The following is a 21,922-nucleotide window of genomic DNA, read 5'->3' as shown; positions in this document are numbered from 1 at the left end:
CAAGGAGGCGGGATGAGGTGGTAGGCAGGAAATGGAGGTGCGGCTTGGTGTGGGAGGAAGGGATGGGTGAGAGGAAGAACAGGTTAGGGGGGCGGAGACAGGCTGGGCTGGTTTTGGGATGCAGTGAGGGGGGGGGAGGAGAAACTGGGCTGGCTTTGGGATGCAGTAGGGGGAGGGGACGCACTGGGCTGGCTTTGGGATGCGGTGGGGGAAGGGGAGATTTTGAAGCTTGTGATGTCCACATTGATACCACTGGGCTGCAGGGTTCCCAAGCGGAATATGAGTTTCTGTTCCTGCAACCTTTGGGTGGCATCATAGTGGCACTGCAGGAGTCCCATGATGGACATGTCGTCTAAGGGCAGAGGTGTTCTGCAAAGCAGTCCCCAAGCCTCAAATTTGTCTCCCCAGTGTAGACGAGGCCACATCGGGTACAATGGATACAGTATACCACATTGGAAGATGTGCAGGTGAACATCTGCTTGATATGGAAGGTCATCTTGGGGCATGGGATGGGGGTGAGGGAGGAGGTGTGGGGGCAAGTGTAGCATTTCCTGCGGTTGCAGGGGAAGGTGCCGGGTGTGGTGTGGTTGGAGGGGAGTGTGGAGTGAACAAGGGAGTCACGGAGAGAGTGGTCTCTCTGGAAAGCAGACAAGGGTGGGGATGGAAAAATGTCTTGGGGGGTGGGGTCAGATTGTAGATGGCGGAAGTGTCGGAGGATGATGCGTTATATCTGGAGGTTGGTGGGGTGGTGTGTGAGGGCGAGGGGGATCCTCTTGGGGCGGTTGTGGCGGCGGCGGGGTGTGAGTTTCTAGCTGGTTACCTGAGATGGAGACTGAGGGGTCTGGGAAGGTGAGCCTCCCACCCACCCTCCTGCAAAAATTCCATCCCCTATTCCCAATTCCTCCGCCTCCGCTGCATCTGCTCCCAGCATGAGGCATTCCACTCTCGCACATCCCAGATGTCCAAGTTCTTCAAGGACCGCAACTTTCTCCCCCACAGTGGTCAAGAACGCCCTTGACTGCGTGTCCCGCATTTCCCGCAACACATCCCTCACACCCCACCCCCACCACAACCGCCCCAAGAAGATCCCCTCATTCTCACACACCACCCCACCAACCTCCGGATACAACGCATCATCCTCCAACACTTCTGCCATCCACAATCCGACCCCACCACCCAAGACATTTTTCCATCCCCACCCTTGTCTGCATCCCGGAGAGACCACTCTCTCCGTGACTCCCTTGCTCGCTCCACACTCCCCTCCAACCCCACCACACCCGGCACCTTCCCCTGCAACCGCAGGAAGTGCTACACTTGCCCCCACACCTCCTCCCTCACCCCCATCCCATGCCCCAAGATGACTTTCCATATTAAGCAGATGTTCACCTGCACATCTGCCAATGTGGTATACTGTATCCATTGTACCCGGTGTGGCTACCTCTACATTGGGGAAACCCAATGGCTTGGGGACCGCTTTGCAGAACACCTCCGCTCTGTTCGCAATAAACAACTGCACCTCCCAGTCGCGAACCATTTCAACTCCCCTTCCCATTCTTTAGATGACATGTCCATCAGGGGCCTCCTGCAGTGCCACAATGATGCCACCCGAAGGTTGCAGGAACAGAAACTTATATTCCGCTTGGGAACCCCGCAGCCCATCAATGTGGACTTCACAAGCTTCAAAAATATCCCCTTCCCCCACTGCATCTCAAAACCAGCCCAGCCTGTCACCATCTACCTAACCTGTTCTTCCTCTCACCCGTCCCTTCCTCCCACCTCAATCTGCACCTCCATTTCCTACCTACTAACCTCATCCCCACCTCCTTGACCTGTCGTCTTCCCTGGACTGACCTATCCCCTCCCTACCTATACTCTCCTCTCCACCTATCTTCTTTTCTGTCCATCTTCGTTCCGCCTTCCCCTCTCTCCCTATTTATTCCAGAACCCTCTCCCCATCCCCCTCTCTGAAGAAGGGTCTAGGCCCAAAACGTCAGCTTTTGTGCTCCTGAGATGCTGCTTGGCCTGCTGTGTTCATCCAGCTTCACACTTTGTTACCATGTAGGTCCAAGCTTGTTCTGTATGTTGCATTGCAACATTGCCAGTCAGTTTACTTGGGAAACAGTCACAGAGTTGCTGTGACAAGACTTACACCTCAACTGCACACTAAGAATGGCACTTCCATTGGCTATTAAAATGACAATGGCCCTCAATTTGCATTCCATTCCACAGTTCGAACAGGGGACCTCCAACATCACAAGGAATGCAGCAGTTCAAGAAGGCAGCTCATGATCACCCCCTCAGTGCGAATTAGGGGGTGGGTGATGAACGTTGGCCTAATTAGTGAAACCACATCCTGTACATTAGTTTTAAAAAGACGAGTCATGCTTATTCTGTGGCATAATTTTTTTTTATTTTTCCTGAAAAAAAACGGAAAGAGTTTTGAATTTCATAAATCAATGAAGTTGCAGAATTCATGGCCCTGAGGTACAATGTCAGTGCTTACTCAATTGAATGTGTTTTCTACTCCTTTAACAGGTATCTATTGAAAATCAGTGACCCTGATATTGCTGTGAGTGGTGACTGCTATCACGTGTGTTGTCTTCTTGCACCAGAGTATAAATTCAGACTGTTAGCGAGATTTGGAGACGTGCAAGCACACCGATCTGTTTAAAGTCAATGTCCTGTTTAAAGTCAATGTCCTGTTCCTCTTTGAGGGATTTGTGACATCTATCAGCAGGAAAAGGAAATTTTCAGCCAAACATAATAAAGAATGCACTGAGACATCAGACTGCAGAGCAAATAGTAAGAAGCAGGAAAAAGGAAATTATGTTTAAATAATTGAACAAGAAGTGATGTAAAGCTCAGTCATACACAAGGAGTTGTAAGAAAGTAAAGATAGCAAAATAGGGGAAAAATTTTTGTAAAATTTGCAACTTTAATTTTTTTGGCAAGGGAATATGGTTCCACATTTGTAAATGTTGGTTTTTCAGGGCCAGAGAGGCTATGAACAAGTTACTATGTTCTTAAAAGCTCAGTAATAGCTGAAAGAAAAAAGCCAGCATTTTTGAAACGTCAGCTTTCCCGCTCCTAAGATGCTGCTTGGCCTGCTGCGTTCAACCAGCTCCACGCCTTGTTATCCAGCATTTTCATCTGTTTTTTTGAGTGAGCCGACTGGGGAATTAATGGGAGGCAGTGGTGTGGTGGTAATGTCACTGTCTAGCACTACAGAGCCACAAACTAATGGTGTGGGGACATTCAACATTTTTGAAGGCTTTGTACCAGAGGGGATTGGGTCTGGATAGGCTGCGATTTATTTTACTGGAGCGTAGGAGGTTGACGGGTGACCATTTCATTGTGGATAAAATCATGAGGGGTGCAGATGAGTTGAATGGCAGGCATCTTTTCCTAAGGATGGGGGAGTTTAAATCTAGGGGGCATATTTTTAAGGTGAAAGCAGAAAGGTTTTAAAAAAAAAAGTCATGAGGGACTTCCAGAGTTGTGGATGCGGGTACAGTTACAACATTTAAAAGACATTTGGATAAACACATGAATAAGAAATGTTTGAAGGGATATGAAACAAGTGCCAGAAGTTGGGACTAGTTTAGTTTGGGATTGTAGTTGGCGTGGATTGATCAGACCGAAGGGTCTGCTTCCGTGCTGTATGAGTCTATAAGTTCTCCTGATTACCACTGTTACCTGAAGGTAAAGCATATGGAAACTATGAAGAGAGGCTTATAATGTTTCTCCAGGATTCCCATGAATCTTCTGCCAATTCCAGTGGATGACCTGAAAAGAAAAGCACTGGTGCTCAACTGCAGAAATGGGTCGTCCAATTGATGGTGAGAATTTGTAAGATTGGGATTAAGTGGATATACACACAGAATCACAGCATTCACAATGAACCAGTTATACCTGTTTCACACAAGAGCAGGAATTTCCAGGCATATATTAATCAGCCAGAGGCCATGCAGTACCTTATGGAAACAGGTTATTAAGACCAAGACTGTGGATACATTTTCAGTTCACACCAATCCTCAAATGTCAGGTATTGATACAGTATTGTAAGATTAACTATATACACAATAAAATATTACTGATAAATAAACTTTAAAACATGTTAATACTTTAGCTTAGGCTTTGGGCATTTGTTTTGTCCATGTGAAAGATATTGTATTATGATTCTCTTTACCAACTCACTCACAAGCACTTTTTTATGTTTACTAAATCGCATTTCCATACAAAAAACCACATTTTGTAGTACATTTTACTCTTACAAGATAAACTAAGTTAACCACCCCTTCCTAGGCTGCCAACCCATATGTTTCTTTACACCTTTCAATTCTTATCAGCCCCATGCTGCAAGCAGCACTTAGACCTGTTTCTGTATCAAAGGCTACCTATTTCTGAAGAAAGGTCCACACCCGAAACATCAGCTTTCCTGCTCCTCTGATGCTGTCTGGTCTGCTGTGTTCATCCAGCTTTACACCTTGTTATCTCTACCCCTGAATAAGTGTTAATGCAGTAACCTACTCAGAACAATGCCATCCCAACCGTCGTGTCTCCATAACTCACTCAAAACTATGGAAAGATTGTAATATTAATTAGCCCTTCATAACCATCTCTCAGGACCTGAATAGGCTGCAGGACATCAGTTTCCTTCATCAGCATATCCCTATAGTCCGCTGCATTTTATCGCTTTGAAATTTCCTTATACACTACCTATTTCTATAATGTTGTATTTCTAACTTTTATTAGGTCTACTGTCTTGTACTAATGTATGGATTTATACTTTTTAAATACATATTAAAAATAGAGCCACTACCCTCTTTAAGTAACTTACTGTCAAAGCAGCACTTCCATGAAACTGCATGAATGATTGTGTAACAGCTATCAAAAACCTGTAATAGTAGATGAAATCTCACGACCCAGCTGTGGGAGATCAGTTTTATATCCTTTATATTTTAGTTTAGTACACAACTTTTTAATTAATGAGATCATATAGTTCTAGTGATTTTACTAACATTACTAGCTTTAAATACAAAATGACTAATACCTCTTAATTATGCAAGCTCAGACTGGACAGATATTCTAATCCCATCAGGAGTAACAGCTAGCATTTAGTAAATGCTTAAACTATCTCCTGCTTCCCCAGTACAGACGTCATGCAAACTTGTGTACAATAGATACAACTATATGACACCATAGTGCTAATATTTTAATGTATGTAAAAACTGTGTATAAAAAGAGGCTACTGTAAAACTGTACTTCAGATACCATCACTGCCAATGCTCAATATCGAGGCTATTTTCTCCACTCACTGATCTACAAACCACAGAGAAACAAAACTGGAAGTGGTGCCAAGACACCCAGCAAACCGAGGCATATAAATAACAGGAGGGAGAACGCCGATGCTTCATCGGAGGTGCACTGACGACATTACCTAGCAGGGTGTTGAAATAACCAAACCCACCACCTCAGCGAGCATGTCTACAACCTCATCCACAACCTGAGTTACAAACCTTCTCAAAAACTTTAAATAGTAATAGAGATTTCCGAAGCATTAGTTGGAAATATCACAGAAGAATTGGCATTGACATTTTGGTCAAATAGGCAGGTGCCTGGCAGATGAATTTCAATGTAGAGAAATGTGAAGTAATGCATTTTGGGAGAGACAATGCAGGCTCAATGGTATAACCTTGAGGAGAGTACAGGAGCAGAGGGACCTCAAGGTTCAATTGCATATTTCTCTAAAGTTAGCCAGGCAAGTTCTTAAGAAGGCTCATAGTTTGCTTGTGTTTATAAATAGAAGTGTAAACTATAAAAGCAAGGAAATGATGCTCCATTTCTACAAATCATTGGTAAGACCATGTTTGAAGTATTGTGTTCATTCTGGGCATTTTCTTGAACGAAGGATGTTAACGCTTTGGACAGTGTGTCAAGGAGACTTACTGGAATGATAACAAGAATGGTGACTTTAGATATAAGGAAAGATTAAAGAAATTGGGCTTATTCTCCTTGGAGCAAAGAAGGTTAAGAGGTAGCTTTGTTCGGATGTCAGAATGATGAACAATCTTGGCAGGGTAGAGAAGGACTTTCTGTTTCCTCTAATTGTCGAGATTGTCAGCATGAGAGCTGGAAGTGAGTTGAGGAGAAAATTCTTTACTCAGAGTTATTTTCTGAAGAAGGGTCTAGGCCTAAAATGTTAGCCTTCCTGCTCCTATGTTGCTGCTTGGCCTGCTGTGTTCATCCAGCTCTACACCTTGTTATCTCTCTTACTCAGAGTTGCCTGGGAGAGTGGTGGAGGCAGATTCTAGAGAAGATTTTAAAACTGAGTTGATACATATATTTGAAAGTGATAAATTTAGAGGCTTGGAGATAGGGACCAGCTAAATAGCCCTTTCAGGAACTGGTACAGACATGGTGGGCCAAATGACTTGCTTCTGTACTGTAAAATTCTATGATTCTAAGAATTTGCTCCCTGTTACACCAGACAACTATCAGGCTTAGGCCAACAAATGACAAATAAAATCAGTGCCACACAAGAGCCAAACAATGACCATCTTCAACAAGAGAATATAAAAACTTCTCCTTGACTTTCAATAGCATCACTGAATGTTGTAGGAGTCACATCAACCAAATTCTATATATAGCCATAACAATATTGTAGTTGTAAATTCAATTCAAGTTTGGGAATTCTGAGGTGTATAACTCATCTCTAGACTTTCCAAAGACTGTCCACTATTGAAAAAGCACAAGACAAGAGTTTACTGGAATATCTCCATTTGCTTGAATAAGTGCATCTCTAGTGAATCCCAACATACTTGCCAGGACAAAGCAGTCTGTGTCATCAACACTCCATTGAGTATCTTAAACATTCCACCCCTCAATCACTAGTGTGTAGTGGCAGTAGTGCATGCCAAATAAAACATATAACAAGGCTACTTCGACAAACCCTTCCAAACCCACAATCTATTGTTTCCATCTACTTATAACATCATTTTTGTTTATGTCTAACAGTGTCTCCCTGCATGTGTGTGTAGGTATCTTTATACAGGGGTTAAAGTTTTAATTAGGAGCTGATTTGTCTATGGGTGATGATTAGTTGTCATTGACAACAGCTTTCTGCCTGCCAACAACTGTGATTGGTTCCTAGATAGCTTGTGGGTGCAAATAAGATAGCCAGAAGAGGAGATGGTGTCCTTGATTCGACAGGATAAAATGCCTGAAGCTTGAAGAAATCCAGTTTCCTCACTAGTTACTGAGATAACAAAGTGTGGAGCTGGATGAACACAGCAGGCCAAGCAGCATCTCAGGAGCACAAAAGCTGACGTTTCGGGCCTAGACCCTTCATCAGAAAAGGGGGATGGGGAGAGGGAACTGGAATAAATAGGGAGACAGGGGGAGGTGGATCAAAGATGGATAGAGGAGAAGATAGGTGGAGAGGACAAGAGAGTTGCAGTGGGAGAGAAATCCCCTGAGGTTTGTCCAGAGGGAGGAGGGTAACTTCTTCAGGTTAGTGATCCCTGGACTAGTTACTGTAAGCTTTTGCTTTTAACTATTACATCAGAGACTTTACAAGTTCTGAGTTCATTGTTCCTTTCCTCCTGAAGGCAAGTGAAAGTACCTGAAGAAAAGAAAGGTTGATGAATAGCAAGTCCTGATAAGCCAAAAGGAGCATCTCAGCAAACCCTGTAAACAAGGCCATATCAGCTGTCTTCCTAATTTTTCTGTCCACCCTTAGCACCCATTTTAATTGTATCTGTCTGTGTCTGCCTGCATGCGTGTAGGCAAGCTTTACACAGGAGCCAAAGTTCTACTTAGTAGAGTTTCGTGTCAATAGTTCACAGCTGTTTATCTGCAGCTAGAATCTATTTATACATAATAAATATTAAGCTTAGCAAACGACAGAAACCTGGTCCATGCTTACTGTTAGCCTGGGTTTTAAAGGACATTTAAATTGGAGAATTTTGTGTACTTTGAGCAAATCTTTTAACTTTGTGTTGACTGTGGGAATGGTGGACTTTGATTTCCAGTGTGGTGCCCCAGTGAGGTGTGACATTACCAAGGTTAAATGTGTAGCAAATTAGAGCAATCAATCTGGACCAGTGAAATTCAATCCCCTCATTAACCATAGCAAAGAATTTCTGTTTCATGTCACTGACAGACAGATTAGAAGTTGGGTCTCTAGTGCTGTTGAGAGAGGTGCACGGAAACATTTTTCTGGAAAAAGTAATGTTGCTGACTTCATGGTCAGAGAACCATTGATTGTTAAAGTTATGGTAAATCCCAATTATGTTCTTAGGTTCTAACTTGGCAAAGGTTCAATATGGCTTGTTCTCTATACTTAAATATATATGTTGGTGACCACTATAATAAAAAGATGTATAACTTTAATTATTGCTACTGCACTGATCCTTCCCTAACAACACCTTAACAGAATGACAATAATATGAAAATATGCTAGGGAGAATTCAAATGAAGATGTGAAAAATCTTCTACTGGTGTGCAATTTTGCATAAAACTAATATTAGCAGACTATCATAGTATTGCAGGCAATTTCTCAGTGTCAAGTGAGCATTTATAATGAGAATAAAATTAACCTTACCCTTCCCATGACATCTAAATTCATGCCCACAGACCAACTTCCATTTATCTGAAAGAAATGGTTAATTAATGATTAGAAGTTGTTCTTGTCCCAGTGCCTATCTGTTGTAATGTTACATCTAAAGGCATTCAATCAGTAATTGCATTGCCGAGGCTAGAATTAAACTACACTGAACAGAGATGTGCCAGTGTCTGACCCCAGGGTCAACTAAGTGGTAGGAGGACACAGAAGGTGACAGGGGCTGGATACCATGATCCTTGAATGGACATTTATTCTGTTTGTGACCTACTTCAAGTGCAACCAATGAAAACAGGTGAAGTCAAGTCAAAAAGATAATTTATTGAACAAGGGAATGAAGGGATCTATTTGTACCTATTGATGGTTAAGGGAGCAGAGGAGTAGCCCTTCAAGAAATTTCAAAATAGGGAAAAGGGGCCCTCTTTGATGATCAAAAGTAGTGGATTTTTAGCTAAGGACAGCAAATCTCAGTAAAATGCTTTCAAGATGGTATTGGATGATTATTTACATAGATATAATGTGCAAGGTTTTACAGGGAAAAGACAGGAGATTGGCATGAAGTCAAAATGCTTAGAGAATTGCCTTCTCTATGTTTCTGTGAAAATTTCAATATGGTCTAACCAGATTTGGCAATATGTTTTGAAACTAGCTGTGCACGCATGTTTGCATGGCTTGAATTTGAAGGAGCAAATCTGAGGGCCCCACTGAGGAATATTATCGGAATTTATTGGGGAGTAATATTATTGTAAAAATCATAACAACAGGAAGTAAGGTTTTTTTTAAAAAATGGGAAATTGGCACAGATTTAAGGACCCAAACATTTCTTAGCTATTCTGGCAGATATCTTGCTTAAATCTGTTGCAAATCAAGATAAGCAAAAAAACCATCTCTCAAACTGACAACAGCACTTCTTTCTGGGGGAAGATCATTAGCCTGATCCACACAAAGCTATTTCTATGGATGGAAGGGAGGATTGATGGCATTACCTCCCAAAGCCAGGACTCTTGGCAACTCTTAATCTCAATGAAGCTGGCTGAAGCCAGCTGTTGTTTGTGAAATGAGATATACTGACTTTCCGAGAATACAACTAGGTACCACCAGACAAAGGCAGAGAGGGATGGGTTGAGATTCTTGACCAGAGGAATGAACTTGACAGTCTAAGATAGAGTTTATTTAAATCAATAATGTAATTGGATGCTTTAACTCTTACATGAGACTTGAAACACTCTTTCAGATACAGTTGTTCGTTAGTCACAGGCCAATTGAATGGCCTCCCTATGGCCCGCACACTGGTAGGACCACCCTTGGGGAGCACTGGAAAGCAGGATTGAAAGGAGGAAAGAAGTAGAATGAAAGGTATCTTAAAGGATGGAAGAAATCAAGAATAAAAATATCTTCAACCAAAGGGCGAAGGGAGAGTAGTGATTGCAGTAGAGAAACAAAACATTGATAAGAGTAAGCGTTAATGGTAGAATGATAAGCCTCTCTGTCTGAAAGCAAAAATTTGATGATCAAGTCACAGGCAGACTCGCAGCAAAAAAAAAATCAGAATACAGGACAGATCTCATTGCCTCAAATTGTTGAACATAACATCCTAGTCATAGAATCCCTGCAATGTGGAAGCAGGCCATTCAGCCTATTGAGTCCACACCAACCCTCCAAAGAGCCTCCCACCCAGAGCATTCCCCACAATGTTGTAACCCTGCATTTCCCATGGCTAATCCATGTAGTCTGCACATCCCCAGACCTATGGGCAATTTAGCATGGCTGGTCCACCTAACCTGCACATCTTTGAACTCTGGGAGGAAACTGGAGCACCCAGAGGAAACTCACACAGACACAGGAAGTATGTGCAAATTCCACACAGACAGACACTAGAGGCTGGAATCAAACCCAGGTCCCTGTAAAGGATAAGTGCTAACCACTGTGCCGCTCTGTTGGCAGATGAGCTTCTGTTCCTCAGGTTTGCATTGAACTTTACAGGAACATACACATGTCTGCACTCCAGCACAAGAACAATACACTCTGCTGTACAACATGCTGGCATTCTGCAATGACTAGGAGCAAAGAGATACATGAGTAATACAGAAACATCTTTGGGGTTGAGCACTACTACTTCTACCCTAGTCATTCAATCCACTGTCTTCAATCCCAGAAACTTGTGCTAATGTACAGTATTTGTAACACTGAAGTGGTTTTTGCTTTGTGAATCATAAAAGCTAGACATGTGCCAGTCATCGCCTGACTTCCTAATGATAGAACTTGAGGTTGTAATTTGTGGCATGCTATCAGGCAACATGATCTGTGCTCAATTCTCATAAACACCAATTATGGAAAATTTATTTTACTTTGGATTTTCAATCTAATGTTTTTTGAAATTACAGTTACAAAGAAATGTCCCAAAAACGTAATTACCATACAGACTAAGCAAAAGATTTTAGCAGTAGTTAATATAATTTCAAATCACACAACACATTTCAATTATAATACACACTCTACAGTTTATGATGTTAAAAAAGTCAGAATAAAATTACCCTCATACTTTCCCTTCTTGAATAAATGTTGGTATTAAATAAAGCAAAACTCGCTAAAATATGCAGGACAATAGTCTGAACCAGGCTGCCCAAATATTTCTGTAGAAGGAGCCTCCTATTTATTAATATATTGCCTGGAGTCTTCTGCTATTCACTACAAGTGACAGTGGGATCAATTGTAAGTCGAGAACACCAAGCAGGAGATACGAATATACTGTTTTCCCGTCGTCCGTGGTGTGAGGGGAGGACAATTTTGTGAGTCAGATCTCGGTTCAGTGTTATTGGTAAATTGTGCCTTTTAAAAACCACAGTCTTTGCTTGTGAGAGATAATGGGAACTGCAGATGCTGGAGAATCCAAGATAATAAAGTGTGAAGCTGGATGAACACAGCAGGCCAAGCAGCATCTCAGGAGCACAAAAGCTGACGTTTCGGGCCTAGACCCTTCATCAGATGAAGGGTCTAGGCCTGAAACGTCAGCTTTTGTGCTCCTGAGATGCTGCTTGGCCTGCTGTGTTCATCCAGCTTCACACTTTATTATCCTAGTCTTTGCTTGTGACCATTTCAGGTCCCCGGCCGTGCACTTGCTTCAGGGTATCGACCTGGGAGATCATCCCTGATACCAACTTAAGGAGCTTTCTTCGGATCTGCCACCCAATAAAGGATGATGAGTGAATTTTTGTCGTTGCACACAAGCAGAAGGCCGACAGGCCTGGAAGCACAACAGGCCCATTATTGGAGGAGGACACCGCTACTGCTGCTGCAGGATGGAGATTGCAATATTGCCTTGATTTTGAGGCACCCTTTGAAGAGTTATCCAATTTAAAAAGATATATCAGTGGACTGAGTTGGCAGTGCATCCCTATTAAGGGGTAGCCCCCAACACAGAATCGCCATGGCATTAGCCGCAGCTTCCTGATGACACTGGTTCTGAAGAGAGGGAAAATACAGGTGGTCTTGTGGACCCTCTCCAGGTCAACCACCAGCAAGACTCCACCAGGCACTTACTGACTTGGCCCTCAGAGTCTTCCTCTGGGAAGATCCTGGCAGTGTCCCCAAACATTCCAGTAAAGAGAAGTTTGTTACACAGACTGATGTATAGGAAGCTGGTGATGAGCCTCCTGCAGTAGGATGGCCCAGAAGCAAGAATGAACCAGTCAACTGATTCCACACTTTGTGAATGTTGTGATGTTTCTCACTCAGTTGCATGCCCCTGTGGATATAAAAAGGATTCTGCCTAAATGCTCCATTTCAGCGCTGGCTGGGAAATTGCCAGTCAAAGCCAAGACAAAGGGAAACCTCACAGTAGAGAGTGATGATGAGTTGGAGGTAGTGGAAGCAGATTAGTGACTACTGATCTTCTGTTAGAAGCAGGCAGGGATGTCCAAACTACTGAATGAGTACATTGCATTTGACATCACTGAAGAAGGCAGCGCTGTTACAGTAAAGGAGAAAATATAGGAAGTTCGATAGGATGCAAGTAGATAGTAAGAGCTTTATAAAACTGACAGCACTCAATGAATAAGTGATCTGATCTGTACAGGATGCTCAGGGAAGGAAAGGATAGGATAAAAATGAGAAGGGTCTGGCCACAACCTTTCAATCATCTTCAGATATGAGAGCATAGCCAAAGGAGGAGCATTGGAAGTATTACACCCTGTTCACGATCTCATTAAATGGCAGAACAGACTTGATGGTCCTACTTAACCTCCTACATCTTATAACTTTATAGAAAGAAGAAATCAGTGTAATAGTGAGAAAGGATATTGGTGCAAGAAATCTAGAAATGGAATCAGTTTGAATGGTCCTAATAAGCAATGAGAGCCAGAAAACATAAGATGTAATTGTTTACGGGCTTCCAAGTTGTGGTAAGAGAGAAGACTGCATTAAAAAGAAAATTAGAGCAGTGTGCATCAGGTTGCTTTGGTAATAATGGATGATTTCATCAACCTGGAGACTGCCCAACTACATTAGCTATAATACTGTGGTCGATGAATTCCTACAGTATATACAAAATAATTTTTTTAGACTAGTACATTAAAGAACCAACTAGAGAATTGATTATACTAGGTTTGATCTTGTACAGAGAAGGCGTAATTTGTTAAAAGAGGTCCTTTGGAAAAAGTGATCATAGCATGATGGAATACTTCATTGGAATGGAAAGTAAAGTAGTCCAATTCAAAGCTAGGGCCCTAAATCTAAACAAAGGAAACTACAAAGGTATGAGAGGTGATTTGGCAATGATGGACCAGTTAACTTCATTAAAAGGCATGACAGTGAATAAGTAATGCTAATAACTAACAAACAAATGCAGGCATTGCAACAGATATACAATCCAGGAATTGCTAGAAAAACTCAGCAGGTCTTCCAGCATCTGTGAAAAGAAAGCAGAATTAACGTGACCCTTCTTCCGAACTGATTCTAGTCAGAAAAAGGTTGGTATAAATGCTAAAGATGGGGTAGGGTGGGGGAGGTGTAAACAATAGGTGGAGTTGGAGCCTAGAGAGAGAAAACAGCAATTGGGCAGGCAAGGAACTGAGAGATCTAGATAGATTGGACATAGGAATGATGTTTCCTCTGACTGAGTTGGGGTCGGGGTGGTCCAAAACAAAGAATCACAGTGGGCCACTTTGAACTGAGACAAGGAGAAATTTTTTCATTCAGAGGATGGCGGAGCTGTGGAATTCTCTACCACTGAAGGCTGTAGAGGCTAAGTCACTGAATATAGTTGAGAAAGAGATAGATTTCTGAAGGCTGAAGTGCTGAGATAGATGACCAGTTTATCATGTTGAATGGCAAAGCAGGCTCAATAAGCTGAATAGTCTACGCTGCTCGTTTTTTGAGGCTTCTCTGTCTCTAAGACAATGGATTTGATTTTTTTTGTACATATGCATTTTCAAAGTGGCTTTGATAAACACAATTTTATTGACTTATGAACAAAATTACAGCACATACGTTTAATGGGCAGAGGCAGCATAGTTAAAAAGTGTTCAAGAAACAGGAAGCAGCTGTTTAGAAACTGGAAGGGAGTATATAGAATAAATTCCAAGCAGCCACTCCCCTGTACAATAAATATTGATGACCTGTGATTTAGATAAATTAAAGGTAAATTTCAAAGTTGGCAGATAATACCAAACTTTGAAAATCAGCAAGTATCGAAAAGGGTAAGCAGACCTCTGGATGACTGGTCAGTAAAATGTGAGGTCACACAGCAAGTGTAACTTCGTGCAAAGAAAGGTGAAGTGTTTTGGTAATAAAGATGAGGCAAGGCAATTCAATTATAAACAATATGGAGCTACAGAGAAACCTTATGCTGCATGTACTCAAATCATTGAAGCTGGCAGAACATAATAAAAATTGAAATAATAAAAATTAAAACATAAATAAAAAACATTACAGATCCCTGGCTTCATAAACAGAGTGCATAAAGAAGTTGTACACAATAAATATTTGTGAATCTGTAACTGAGTTCTGAAGAAGGATAACTGGACTCGAAACTCTGTTTTCTCGCCAGAGATGTTGCCAGGCCAGTTGAATTTCTCCAGCAATTTCCGTTTTTGTTTTGTTTGTAAATCATTGGTTGGGCTACACCTGAAAAGTAGAACTAATAGCACAGTTCTTTCAAAGAGCTAGCAGAGACCTGATGGACTTAAGTGTTACAATACAGAAGGAGACCATTTTATGATTGTATGTGTGTACCTGGTCAGTCCATGTTAGTGGCAATTCAACTGTGAGCAGCAGAGTTCGATGCCTTCTCAGAAACTGAGGAGTGGAATGTTAAAGAAAATGTTAAAGTTACTGGAAACAAAAGTAAAACAGGCCAGATGGAAAATAAATGAGGAAGGAAATAAATAAGCATCTATTAAGTCTGCAGGAAAGTTGACGTTTTGGGTCGGGGCCCTTCTTTGGAAACGGGGGAAGGGAGCTCAGAAATAAAGAGAGGAGGGGTGGTGTTGGGGAAGGTAGGTGGGATGGTAATAAGGGAGTGCAGGTAGGGAGTGGTGGGGATTGGTCAGTGAGGCGGGAGGAATGGATAGGTTGGAGAGACGATGGACAGGTAGTGTTGGGTCAAGGAGGCGGGGATGGGGGGGGGGCGGTGGGGTTGGTCATGGGATGAGGCCACCAACTTTCCTGTTCCTCAGATGCTGCCTGGCCTGTTGTGTTTCTCCAACTCCACACTGTGTTATCTCTGACTCCAGCATCTATGGTTCTTACTATTGCTATAAAGTCTGTATGTCAACAGGACATCAAAAATTGATTGACCAATTTGATTAGCTGGTGCAGTCATATTACTTCTTATGAATGTTTTGACTAGGTCAAAGTCCTGTGGTTTCTTGGCAAGCAGAGAAGTCAAAAAATATAACTGTAGTGGTTGTGATCTGTTTTGATGGTGGTTTGTCAGCAGTTACAGCACTCCGTTTGTAATTTAGACCAACTGCAAACATATGACTAATAATTGAGGGAATGGGGAGGACATAGGTAAGTGGGTGTGGAGGAAAAGAGAAATTGGTGGGTGCATCATGACGGAAAAAAAGGCTGACTCATCTTGAGAAGAGAATGCTGCTTCAAACAATGCCCTATAGGGCAGAAAGGACAAACTTTTACTTTACTCCTTGTTTGTAAAATTTAAATCACATTTCTTTGAGTTTCACAGATTAAGTAGTGCTGGTAATCTTTGGCTAGACTCTCATTTCTCACATTCTTCTAAACACCAATAACAATATATTTAACTACTCAACATTTCCTCATAAGGCAAGCCCTTCATCCCAAGAAATGACCTAGTGAACCTTTTAGGAATTGCTCTAAATAAATTTCTTAACTGAGGCCATAACTGTTAAAATAATTTGAATCTTGGAACATCAATTTGCTGATGATACCAGATTTGGTGGAGTGGCAAACAATAAGGGAGATATGAATTGCCTTCAACATAATGTAAATAAACTGGTAGAATGAGCAGGCAAATAGCAATTAGAATTTAACTAACAGAGTGTAAAGCAATGTATTTTAATAGTAGGCTTAGGGAGAGGCAATAAGACTAAATGGCACAGTTCTAAAAAAATTGTTTGGGAGGACAGGGAGTCATGGGTGCATGTGTATCAATCTTTGAAGGTGAAAGGACATATTGAAAGAATAGTTACTGAAGTACATGTGGCATTGGGATTCGTAACCAAAGGTATTAAGTACAAAAGCAGGAAAATTATGCTGAGCCTTCAGAACTCTGGTTAGGCTCCAACAGAAGTATTCACACTATTTAGGAAAGATATGAAGGTTCAGAGAAGCTTTAAGAGGGTTGGAGAATCTTCGATACAAGGTTAAATTGGATGTTACTCACCTTGGAGCAAAAGGAGATTGAGGCAAGTTTTGATAGAGATGTACAAGTGTACAGCAAATTTGGAGAATGTAGGCAAAGAAAAGCTTTTCTCATTAGATGCTTGTATAGCTTCTAATTTCAATAATTTATTGATGGCTTGTGGGCTTTGTTGGCTGGGCCAGCATTTTTACAGATCCACAGATGCCCTTCGGAAGGTGGTGATGAGCTGCCTTGTTGAACCACTGCAGTCCATTTGGTGCAGGTCCCCTAGGAATCCTGTTTTAAGCAACTCAGCTCCTGACTCCCAAAGTCTGTCCACCATCCATAAGATGCAAGTCAGGTTTGGAATGGGATACTCTCTATTTTCCTGGACTAGTGCAGCTCAAGGGACACACAAAAAGCTTCATAGCATCCAGGACAAAGCAGCCCATGTAATTGGCACCGTATCCTTAAATATTCACTTGCTCTACCATAGGTGTTCAGTAGCAACGGTGTGTGTGAACTGCAGAAATACACCAAGACTCCTTTGACAGCATCTGCCAAATTCACAACCCTTACCATCAAGAGGGACAGGAATTTCAGATATATGGGAATACCATCTCTTGAAGCTCCCTTCTGTCAAGTCTACATGAAACAAAAAGGTATAAATGAGCATTTCAGAGTTGAGACAGGAATGAAGGCAAGTGATATTACAAAGCAGGAGGGAGTCTCAATGATGGTGCAAACATGCTTGGAAAAATCTTGTCTTTTGCTAAAATATGGCACCAACATTGCAAATAATGGGCCTAACTTCAGACTGTTACCAATGTGAGGAATGGCGACTCCATCAGAATTAGTGGATTCAAAGCCTGTAGTAAAACTTATGGATGGGGTTGGGGTGTTGGACTATGGTGCTCGTGGGAATTAGGGTCTGAGTTTGTGGAACCTGACTCATGTAGTTAAGAGGTTTCTATGCCAGGTGTGAAGTCCTGTGCCTAAGTCTAGGATTAAAACTAACGGGCTGAATGTGAGATCTAGGAAATGTAAAGCAAAGGCAATGGCAGAAGAACTCAAGAAAAGCACGTTCAAACAGTCAGACATATTGAATCCTGCACCTTTATTAACCATATGATCTTTAATACAGGACCAATTATGGGTTGTACATCAGTCATGCATTTGACTTGAACTGTATATGTCACGTAAAATAGGAAGATAGAGAAATATATATCCCCCTTTAGCCATTTCCTCACGATCTGACCCCAGGCATTCACCAATCATTGCACGTGTTATGTCTAAACCATGTGAGCAACTTCCCTCTTATAGCATCATAGAGTCATTGAGTTATACAGCACAGAAACAGACTCTTTGGTCCAACTTGTGCATATTGACCAACTATCCTAAACTAATCAAGTTCTATTTGCCAGCATTTTGCCCATATCCCTCTAAATCCTTACTTTCATGTACCCAACCAGATGCCTTTCACATACTGGGAACATTTATAAATTTCAGAGTTAGGCACATGGCAAATAATTAAAAGGAAGTTAGCCTCTTTAAATCAAAAAAAAATCAAAATGCTTGCACATGCCTATACGTTGTCACTCTTCCAGGATTAAGACTTAGAGTGTTAGAGTTTGTAGCAATCTCAAACAGCATTATTGCGTTGTAATTATCCATACCCTCAAGAATTTTGAATACTTTTCATCGTAATTCAGGAAATTCTTGTATATTTATCATAAGTGAAATGTTCAGCATACATGAAAAATATGAAATTTGCAAGGCCGTATAAAACCAAAATCTGTTGCATGACTGAAACAAGCTGACAGACCAATACTACACTGTTGTTTTTCCACACTGAATTACTTAAGTTTTGACGCTAGCTTGTTCCCCTTTCCCATGAATGCTTCTCTTTTGCAAACCACAATCCACTTTTCTTATTGATTCTGCTTCACTGTGGAGATGCATATTACCCAGGCATAAGAATTAGAACGCATTCACATGGGCAACTTAAACTGACAGACCAACTAGATGTTCCTCTAAGATTCAAAATCTAAAATACCACAGTATCATTTTTGAAGTACTCTGCCTCACATTTTGCCATATCAATTTAGGTTTAATTCACGTCATATATTTTGAAACTAAACAGCAGACATACCTGGGGCATAGGGATCACATCCTGGTATCTTTATCATAGAAATTTAAAGGATTTAATTTCCAAACGACTGAAGGCAGTTCTGCATTAGCATTGTTCAGTTGGCAATGTGGCTTTTTATTCATTAATTACAAAGTGACTATTGTAGATGAACAGAAGCACTTCCTGAAAGCTGTTGGATTTGTTTGAGACCTTGTCAATTAAGAAAAAAAAGGAGCTTGGAGTCCTATTATAAATAGAATCAGTCAGATAATAGATAAGATGCATAGCTCTGTACTGTCAGGAGATTAGATATTATCATTACAGGATGATCGCATCCAATTTGCATTGTCTAACATGAAATTAGGGGTTCCCTAGATCGCTAACTGATTCTATGAGTCATTCTTTCAGAGATAGTAGGAACTGCAGATGCTGGAGAATCCGAGATAACGACGTATAGAGCTGGATGAACACAGCAGGCCAAGCAGCACCAGGGGAGCAGGAGAGCAGGAATTTTTCTGAAGAAGGGTCTAGGCTCAAAATGTCAGCTTTCCTGCTCCTCTGATGCTGCTTGGCCTGCTATGTTCATCCAGCTCTACACCTCGTTATCTATGACTCATTCTGTTGCCTTCCATCCTGATCAGGAAAGTAAGTGTTCAATGTCTGGCACCACACCCAGAGTAAGGTTTTTCTTCCCCCTGGCTGGACATGCAGGCTGTATTTGTTAGCTGTGTGAGGCCCTTCAATTACACAAATCATTTCTCACTTACGCAATACAGGCTGAGACATCTATAATTGGAGCACCCTAAATGTGAAATACATGCAGTGTCCAACTGTATAGGGTGCAAATCCTGGTCACAAACAATCTTGACCATTGTCATTGGTCATTACAAATTGATCACAGTCATCTCTCTGAAGTATTAATCTTCACAGGCGACATTAAAATAGTTACCTGCAGGACACAACACACAAAGACAATTCAGTGTCTCACAGAATGCACAAGGACAAAGAGCTGATTTGCTCTCAACTCCACCTCTTGTATGCAATGCTGCCTTTCTCAGGGGATGAGAGGGATTGCGGTTGACAAGGTTACAGTAATCCTACCACATGTAAGATCTCCTATTATACATGATGGACTTGTAAAATCTCTTACATGTGCTGCATTCATTGGAGTAAGGTCCACTATGTCAGAAGTCCATGAACAGGCACTCCATAACCTCCCTTGTTGTGATCCTTCATATCCTACTGTACAGAGGGCTATGCTAAACACATTCACTTCTACCTGGATACACGCCCACCTGTATTTGTTGTGATGTAAATGCCGACTGCTCACATTGCTAAGGACTTGTTCTATTTCTGGTACTCTCCATACATTCTTTGGAATGGCAATCAGTGGATCGAACCATAACAGGGGTCATCACTCCCATGGGCATAGTGTCACAACAGCAGAGAATAAGTGAGTAGGAGCAAAACTGCCAGACAGCCCAGGACCAGGAGCAATCTCCAGTGACTGCCAAACAGTCTCCACATGAAGAGTTCACAGCTGAAGGTCCTCTAGGGTACAGATGGCCGAGTCTAGGACCCTGCCCTCCGAGCCCAGGGTTACAGGCAATGGGTGGGGGAATGGTTCTGAGTAAGATGCTTTTCAGAGGGTTGGTGTAGACTTGACGGGCCAAACAGCCTGCTTCCACACTGTAAGGATTCTATGATTCTTCTATTGTCCTCAAACATATTTCGTCCAGATGAGCAAGCTATATTGCTGCTTCAGACTCTGGATGTCCTCTGGCGCTATCACAGGAGGAAGGCATTGGTTGGAACAGGAACTGCTATCTGAAGGATGGGTGGCCATCCTATTCCAGTGCCTGCCAATGCTGTGCTAAAGGTTTATGCAACTGTTTGCTTTGAAAGATTCACTGGGAACTTGTGTGGGATCTCCCTGTCCTCAACCCACCAATGTATCATGGCTGTTACGGATGCCATTTGTGCCAGATTGCAATTCTTCAACTTGTTGCCCCACGTCGAGGTCAGTGCTGCAGGCCAGGCAGTAGGCTTTACCAACATAGCTAGCCTCCCCCAGGTGCAGAAGGCTATAGACTGTACACATATCACATTGAGAGTGCTGTGCCGCAGTGCAGCAGATTTCATCAAGAGAAAAGTGTTCCATTCCACCAATGTACAAATCAGATATGATCATAAGTGCCACATACTTGAAATTTGTGTCAGATACTGTAGGAGCTACCAATGATGCCTACATTCTCGAGAACGCTAATTTTCTGGCTGCACTACAAGAGTGGTACAAGAGACAGACAAGGGCTACCCTCTGGAACTATAGCTGGTGACTCCATTACATGACCTCCTTCCTGTGGTCAAGTATATTGTGCATCCCATTCTTCCACCAAGGCTACTGTAGAGGGCAGCTGTCCCATGTGCTGTGAGAGCCAGGACTATTTCCTCATATGAGATGAGGAGCTCAATGTCAGCTCCCTTCAACCCAGTTATGAATATACCTCCACCTGTATGGGCTCACTCTGCCCTGTTGTTCTTTTGTAATGAGAGAAAGGGATGGACTGAGCGTGGTAAAAGTCATTGTAATGGCTGTTAGCTCTGATGTAGATGATAGAAAGTTGGTGATATGTTCTTGGATAGTCAGGAGGAAACACAGAGACTGCGCAGGACTGGTCGTATGAGAACAAGAGAGGGAAGGTGTTGCTGACAACAATGAGGGTGATAGAACATGAGCCTTGGTGGGAGGTGGATGCAGTAGCAGAGTGAGGGTGAGGTAGCAAAGAAGAGTATGGTACTTACCCTGGTACAGCAGAGAAGACCATTAGCCTTCTATAACACAGCTGGCCATTTCTCTGGCACTGTGATCAATACTGTACCAGGTTGAGACCTGGGACCAGGCTGCCAAGTGTGGTGGCCTCCTCTGCTAGCCCTATGGGATTAAGATGGCTTGGTTTTGCATGACTGTTCCAAACAGGGCCTTCAGGTCTCTGTTGGAGAATCATCATGCCATCTTCCCCTTCTCTGACATGTTGGGATTGTGCCCGTTAACAAGCAGGGCTGCTTCAGAATGCCAAGTCTTGTCCAGGCACACAGCAGCCTTTCAAACATTGTGCAGGTCAAGGGATGTCAACCTTTTGTCAGATATCCACTGACTGGTATGTTGGTCTGGGAACAGCACATGGTAAGATGGGCCTGGAATTGAATGTAAAGGAAACCATGGGCTAGGATAGGTAGTTAATGATTTGCTAAGAAGTGATGAGAGAACTTGCTAGGCTTCATTATGAAAAGCTGTCCAAAAAACTGATGTAACCTGGACTTAGCAAAAATAAAGTAAGATTGAAGC

This window comes from Stegostoma tigrinum, chromosome 3 (genome assembly GCF_030684315.1).
Source record: "Stegostoma tigrinum isolate sSteTig4 chromosome 3, sSteTig4.hap1, whole genome shotgun sequence".
Classification (NCBI taxonomy): Eukaryota; Metazoa; Chordata; class Chondrichthyes; order Orectolobiformes; family Stegostomatidae; genus Stegostoma; species Stegostoma tigrinum.
Note: the sequence above shows the minus strand (reverse complement) of the source record.